We start from the raw sequence: 8,019 nt of genomic DNA, 5'->3' as shown, positions 1-8,019 counted from the left end.
GCGCGTATACGGTATACGACAGAATGACATGAAATTATATTGCTTATCAGGCGATCGCAGATCTAGAGGCGCGATTGCGGCCAAGGAAACACGCAAGCAGCGCGGCCAGCCACACATGCCCTCATGCGGCTCCAACACACTTATGGCGAAATATTATGCACTTCACCTTTGCCATGCCACACCGGCAGAAGAGTAATTATCGCGACGACCCGCCTACTGACCACCCTAATCAAACAATTTTTCACGTTTCACCCCTCGCTAGGTTCTTTGACTGTTGAAAAAATGGAAAACTCGGCATGGTTAACTTTAAATGTATCCGATCTATCAAAATATTGGTTTGGAGTTTTTAAAACTGGGCAGCTCAATTTTGGAAAATCACCTAATTTTGATATTAAGGGGAATTTAAACAAGTTTGAATAAAAAGATAAATATTTATTAGCCAATTCAAATTTATTTTAATAATTCTTTGAAGTATTAACCCTGAGGGTTGACATTCAATGAAAAAAATCTTGTTTACTATATATCCCATTTTTAACTATTATACTATTTACCAATTTCGCTACTGCAGGAAGGTGATGCAGGAAGGTTCGAATTAAGGAAACAATTGAGCGCACTTTATCTTGAAATGCACTCAACAAGAGAAGATAATGAATTCTGTGAATAATCATGCCGCATCACACATGCCGCATCATTTGACCTTTCTAACAAAATTCAAAAGCCACAATCTCCTCTGTCCATGCAGCATTTTCCCTCTCAGACGCCTTTAACATTTGAGGAAAGCATTTATGTACCACTTATTTATTTGTGATCACAAAATAGCAATTCAATAAGACGGGATTTTGTGGTTAAGTTTTATAGTCACATTTTTCTTATAAAAATAAATGGGGTGCTATACAATGTCCAAACGTACCATATACTAAAATTAATGTCCTAACCTAAGAAACAGATTTTGCCCTAATAGTAAAATATATTTCATCGCACATAGAAAGAATTAGACAGACTAAGCGTCATCTAAATCGTTATATTATAAGATTGTTTTTGAATTTAACAAGAATCAGAATCTTGCAAATTACGTAAACAGTCACCCCTTGCATTTTTTTTTTAACAATCCTAGATGTTTCAGAGAGGAAACGCTGAAGGAGCTGGCAGTAACGAATAATATCGAGATAGCAATCTCCCGCAGCAGCGCGCGCAAATCACCATTCAACAAGAACAAAAACTCGCGCCCGACAGACTAATTTAAATGTAAAGTCCCAAATAATAAATACGCTAATTGTTCCGCGCCGCTCTCGCGTCTCCCTGTCTAATAACAATAAATAAAAGGTTCCAGTTTCATTTGCATGCGCACGTTGGACGGAATTGGCCTCTCGCTCGTTCAGCCATTGGTTTCTCGCCGCGCATTGTTTGGCTGCCGCCGAGGCTAATTATTTAAGGCCGCGCGGCGCGCACTTAGTCAGTCGAGCTGAAATTTCACACACGGCTGCACCGGCCAATCCGGACTGAAACTGCTGCTCTCAGCCGGATGCGTGGCCAAATTGTTGTCTTTTTCGAGACCGCGGGACGAAAGTAAAAATGCAGCGCGGTACAGGATGTGTCAGCACGCGGCAACCGAAACGGAATCATGAGTTTGACCGTAAAACCCGCAAAATGATAAAGTTCTACTTTTAAATTAATTTTGAGGTTTCTCCAGTTTCTCTGGCAAGATATTCTTGCTGTTATAACACAAAAGTTCCTTCAAACATTCATGATTTATATAGCAAAAAGCTATTGAATTTGACTTTGAATATAAACTTGATTTCATATTACACATTTCGAATTACAATAACAAATAATTTTTAATGCATTCATATGTATAGCGAATGCAACTGAACAATTGAAACTAAGATTTACTATATTCGCCCATGCATTCTAGTTTATGTTCTGATGAATGTGAGCTTTATTGCTCGAAATTTGGCTTGGGACTGTTGGCCCATCCTGTAAGCACACATCCACACGAAAAGAACACGTTCACATGGCGAATAATTAAAGGAAGTGCAATATTATTGCCATTCTCATTGGACCTCCGCGTCCGTCAGCACACACACTCACATACACACTCGCATTTCTGGCGAAAACGGGTTTTGCTTTATGCTAATTATCTCACGCAGCAGAGTATTGTTAACGAGCCGCCGGCGCACACTTAATATTTTAATTAATTTACTCCGTCGAGCAGTCTGCATGTTGCAAAAAGCAGCGCTCTGCGTTTCTCAGCACTCGCAGCTTTCAGAGCTAATTGCTCTTCGCCCGCTTCCACTATCGCAAACTGCGCCAAAACGCGGTTTTCCTGCCGCTCAAGAGTTATATATCTTGTTTGAATGGCCTTCGTCGCAATTGGATGCTTTAAATCAAGAGTCATTGCGAAATGTATAATTCAGCCTCAGATCTGCGAAAAATTGTTTCATTCGGCGCACCGTTAAAGTTACACGGTCGAAAAATATGTTTGAAGCGGTAAAATGCCATCGTTGCCTATAATTTATTCAAAATAAGAAAATTAATAAAACAAGATGTTTGTTCCTTAAAAGAGTTTATTGTTCTTCTAATTGAGATTTATTTAGATACATTTATTATCTAATATTAAGGATTTAATTTATTATTTTTATTGAAGCGACGTTTGCGTTAAAAATGAAATTGTAGCATTATTTCATATGTACAAATCTAGCAAGAAAGCTTATTGTGCCTGGATTCATTTTTGATTCTGCACGAATTCTTTTAACTATTCTGTTTTTAAATGTGTGAATTTGTAATAAAATGGCTGTCATGCTTTAGCTTTGGGATCACCTTTCGGTTGAGAGAGGTCAAGCAAAACCAGCGTGGATATCAAATTTTTGTTCATGTAGCCACGAGGAGCGAAGAGAATTCCATAAGCGCGCAGCACCTGCGTTGTTGTGTCCGTTTGGAGCATGGCTCGCAGCAGAATGCGTGGCGTCATTATTAATGAGACACCGAAATTACAGCCCGCCTCCCAAAACACATATTACCACTTATCTCTCGTCTTTCTCTCTGGCGCGCGAGCAAGCGAACGAGTGGATCATACATTTGAATATATTTATGAGAAAGGAACGAAGATTCGCGCTTTATCAAAAAGAAGCGTGAGTGCCGGCTAATTACAGGACTCGGCCGTCAATAGTGCAGGAAAACCAGCCACGGGCCGTTCGCGCCGCAGTGCAAACAACAAATTATAATTTCACCTTTGCGCCTCTTGCGCATATTGTGTTTTCCCCCTCAGCCGTAAATATGAAACGAAATTGGCCGCTGATAAGACGGAGAAAACACATTCTTCGCGCGGCACGATTCCACCTCGGCTGGGAAATGTACCGAGAGCAGCAACGCGAACAATGTGCTTTTCAAACGTCGCCGCCGGGCATCGAGATTCGCCGATTTTTCAACTTCACAGCCAAGTGCAAGACTGTGCATAACAATCAGCGTAGGTGGCAGCCTTTTTTCTCAGGTTTTTTCCCTGCTCCCAGTTTCGTGCAAAAGCAATGTTATTATTTGGAACTTTATGAGTCTAACAACTATCGATCTCAACCAAGAGAATTCATTAATTATACATGAAATTAGATTAGTGCAATTAAAGAATGACAGCAATGAGTCAACGAGTGTCATTTTCGCACACGGAGAGTGCCGAGCGCGAGAGTGGAAATTTGACGTTTCGCCCATTCCGGGCCTCGTCACCGGAAAGAGGACGTTTGCATCAACCCGTTAGTGTGAATTTGATGATATTATATGCAGCTTTATAAGCCTCTATAGCTCAGTGGTATGAGCACTGGTCTTGTAAACCAGGGGTCGAGAGTTCGATTCTCTCTGGAGGCAATTTTTTAATTAAATCGTACCCTTTAAACACTAGTTTCACCACTTTATCGTTTTGCTCGACGCTCTCTGAAGGCAGCCATATTTTTTAACTTTTTCCTGTAAATTCGCATGAAATTTGTTACTGTTTTGGCATCATTTTCAAGCCTTCATAGCTCAGTGGTACGAGCGCTGGTCTCGTAAACCAGCGGTCGAGAGTTCGATCCTCTCTGAAGGCACGTTGACTTTTTTAATTGATTGCTTTTTAAAACCCAAAGCTGATTATCCTATACACCAGGCGAAAGGCAAATTTGAATATATTTTTGCTCATAATGTGTATTATTTCACATATAAATAATTCGTTCGATTTTATTTTATTTCACGTCAGAAGATTTTTCGATTTTACTACCAAGTGCAAGGCTTTGCTTAACTTTCATTCTAAGTGACAGCCTTTTTTTCTCGGGCCAAGTTTCAGCTTTATTTATTTCACTACTTGTATTATTTACATTGGCTGTATTAATTTTTAACATAACTAAATTATAAATTAATTATTTATTAATTGTACAAGGTAAATATGGTATGGTTTTTGAAAATATTAATATTTGTTGGCCCCAAGAAAAAAATGCAGAATTTAGTGTAAATCAACCCAATATTTGGATGAGTATTTTAAACGTGAAGTGTTTTGAATAAAAAACATTTGTTAAATTTAGATTCTTATATTTTGTAGTTGATTAAAATATCCCCCTCTGTATTGAAAAGTTGTTTAGATTATACCCCAGTGTGATTTTCGTTTAGTTTTCCATCAAGATGGAAGCCATAAGCTAGAAGCGTTTTTGTTTTCCAATTAAAACTTTCTCGGAATTCAGCGTCCCCGATTGATATCACAAACGCGTGTATTGCCACATTGCCAACAAATTTTATTTATTTATTGTCCACATCGAGTTGAAAACGAAGGAAAAAGTGGTGTTCGAGTATGTGTTTGTGCACGAATCGTAGTACTTTTCCGCCTACAATTAATAGCACAAAACACAAATTATCCAAGAGTGTGTTTGTTTGCGAGCGAGTGCACGGCCCGCGCGTTTTGATATCAGGCCAAATCTAAACGAGCTTATCACCGCTTTAGCAGCAGTCAGAAACATTTTTCACCGGTGAAAATATAAATATTTAATCTAGAAGTGTGATCGCTGCACGCCTGCGAGAAAAGAATAAACATAAAAAGCGGGCGAGCTGAAACTTCGATAATGTAGAAAGTGAGCCTTTCTATTTTTCTCGGGGGTGTGGAAGATAGTGAAAATCAAACCAATTTTGCATCTAGATTCGACCTCACGACGAGAGTATAATTTGTAAATTGGCTGTTAACTTTAGCTAAGGTTTGTAATGAATGTTTTGCACAAGTTTATCACAGTTCCTAAAATTATTTGGAAAAATTATTATTATTTTGGAAAAAGGGGTGATTTATAAAATACCTGTCAACCAATTTTATTGTCCTGAATATTCAAAAATAAAAATCAATAATCTATTTTAATGATTTATCATTAATTTACACTTTTAACTTGATACAATTACTAATTAGGACATGTAACAACAGAAAAAAACGCTTGAAGAAACTTTTTTCACATCCCTAGAAGTGTGTGCCTTAGTTTCGTGGCTGGCTCGCGTGTTAGGTGTAAAAACTATTATTGACATGAATATTTATCGCATCTGCGCGCCGATTCATCTGCGCGATCCTGTAAACGTGTAATCCAAAATCGAGATATGATTTATTCGGCTGCGGCGGCGTCGTGATTATTTGTGTGAATTATTACGAATCCTGTGTGTTTTTGATCGATGCTGGCCGCCGCCGTAGCTATATTTATTACTTATCTCGCCCATTAGATCTTAATCCAGACGTTAATGCCTTGTTATGCGCGGCTATTGATGGCTCTGCATGCCTTCCCAGCCTCCGCCCCCTCCCGACTTCTCATCTCATCTCTGCCTGAGACATGCTGTACATACTTGCATGCATCGCCTTGATTATTACCAAACGGCCCCGGCCGTAATGAGTAAAAAATTATCACCGTGGCCAAACTTGATTTTCTCTCAGCGCGCGCGCACACACGGCGATCAATCACGGCCAGGTTCAATTTTCGTGCATGCTTGTGAAAAGCGGCAATTTGCTCTTATGAAAACTTTAGAGCGGCTCTCGTTAAAGCATTATGTGCAACTAAGTAGTGTGTGTCCAGTAGATTGATGCTAACCAATATCAGAATGAAAGTCTCGCTGGACGACCCACCGCTGATCATTATTTATTTTTTCAGACTAGCAATAAGTGCCCTTTTGCAGTATATATAGAAAGCATTGCCATTTTTAGTTTTAATCTGTATTTTTAGTTTCTAAATTATTTTTATTATAGCTCTATAATAGTATGGGCTATTTGGCCCATACATTGCCATCCAGACAAATAGCAAATATCAGCGCAATCGTTAAAAAAAGAGGTGATAAATTGTTTGATAACTCTTGAGGAACATTTTTACATCTTTATTGTATGTATTGAAACAAAAACATGTTCTACTTTTCCACTACTTACCAGGTCCCGGTTTGCAGTGCCTGGATTCCATTAATGTGTTGACGGCAAAGAGTATTAATGTGAGCAGTCTAAACGGAAGAAGAGTCAACATGAATCATAAATCTGGGCATTACGGTCACGTTGGGGAGGATGAGAGAAGTATAGAGGGCATAGTAACCACGCAGAGAAAAACGAGTGAACGTGTTTTGCAATAAAATCGTATTTGGCGTATTTGGTATGGGATTTCAACGTTTCGGCTATTTCTTGAAATTTTTCAGCGGTTATGGTTGTTCCAAAAGAATTTGCATAAAATATTCATGTTATTTTGTGGTTCTTCCTATGACTGCTCGCGGTGAGACAATATTTTTAGCCAATTTGAAATATTTTTGGACGGAAAAAATCAATTTTTTTAATTTTTTTTCTTTTTATTCATAACGATATAGAAAAACCTGAATAATAATTTTGTGCTTTTTTGCTCTTCTAGTTAGTTATTGAAAGTGAACCAACCGACTAAACTCACTGATTTGATCAGACGAGAATATAGACTTAATTTATAGCACCACGCCAACAGAAAAATAAAAACCAATTCAGACATAAAAGGCCTTTTTTTAGTTGAAGACGTTGTCTGTAATTTGCTCTAAAAAATTTATTCATTTTTCTAGGTGTTAAATAGCTATTTGACAGTGATTGTAACATAAAATAAAAACTCTGCAGCAGCTCTGCAGATGACTTTCGTGATTCATGACAGAAATGAGGAGTAAAACAATAAAAAATCTCATCGTAAGAATAAAGTGAGTAAAATTAATAATTGCCTCGGAAAACTGCTTCATTCAGAGAGCAAATTAGCCAGTGCAAACAGCGTGTCGCCTAATATTTTGACCGGTTTCGTCACATGTGCGACAACAATGGCCACACGGTCCGCACATACGCGTAATTTATGCCTGGCGTGGCGTGGCCACATGCAGTTTTATGCATATTTATTACGTCTTAATTCCACGAGCGCGAGAGCGAATAAAATACGCAGGAGAAGGTTTTTATATGGCCAACTAGCAAGAGCCAGCATCCGCCCATATTAAATTCGACGAGCCAGCTGTAAAATAGTTAAGGACTTGTTTTGGCGTCAAATTAATTCAGACGGCCAACATGCTGTATAAATGTGTTCCTTTCAGTCACTTGTTGTGCTTTTATTGCCGTCGTCGCGTCTGCTGGAGTTTGCTTTTAATTTAATTAAACGCTTGTTTCTCTGCCTTAATGCCAGCCACTCTTGTCTATTATGCCTAGCTGCGACGGTTTAATCCAAACCTTTTACAATTGTCCGCGAATCATCTCATCTCCAATTTTACTGCCGCGCGGTAAGCAGCAATTTGGTAGGTTTTATAATTAACCATAATACAAATATTATAATTGAGCCATAATCAGTCAAAGCAGCAAATTTCTGTCCAGGGGTCGATGGATTTTGATGAAATTTTGTTTGCGTTAATTTTGCCCTAATGGTACTACAAAACAGCTGAGAAAACTCGGCCTTTCCAATTTTTGCGAGTTTTGCGGGCGTTTAAGTGTCAAAATCTGGGAATTTTGAGTACTTCATAACTTTGCTCAGGGTAGTCCTAGAACAAAAATTAAAAAACCCGTAAACTCGTCTCAAC

At 38.6% G+C, this 8,019-nt stretch overlaps 2 non-coding genes across 2 annotated transcripts; both read left to right on the top strand.

Annotated features, from left to right (window-relative positions):
* Nucleotides 1-3,779: 3,779 nt before the first annotated feature.
* On the top strand, nt 3,780-3,852 carry TRNAT-UGU (transfer RNA threonine (anticodon UGU)). The gene has a single exon. It is a non-coding gene; the product is annotated as a tRNA-Thr (tRNA).
* A 142-nt stretch (nt 3,853-3,994) lies between these two features.
* On the top strand, nt 3,995-4,067 carry TRNAT-CGU (transfer RNA threonine (anticodon CGU)). The gene has a single exon. It is a non-coding gene; the product is annotated as a tRNA-Thr (tRNA).
* The last annotated feature ends 3,952 nt before the right edge of the window (nt 4,068-8,019 follow it).

Source organism: Cloeon dipterum, chromosome 1, assembly GCF_949628265.1.
Source record: "Cloeon dipterum chromosome 1, ieCloDipt1.1, whole genome shotgun sequence".
In the NCBI taxonomy this organism is placed as follows: Eukaryota; Metazoa; Arthropoda; class Insecta; order Ephemeroptera; family Baetidae; genus Cloeon; species Cloeon dipterum.
This window is presented reverse-complemented; position numbering and strand designations above follow the sequence as displayed.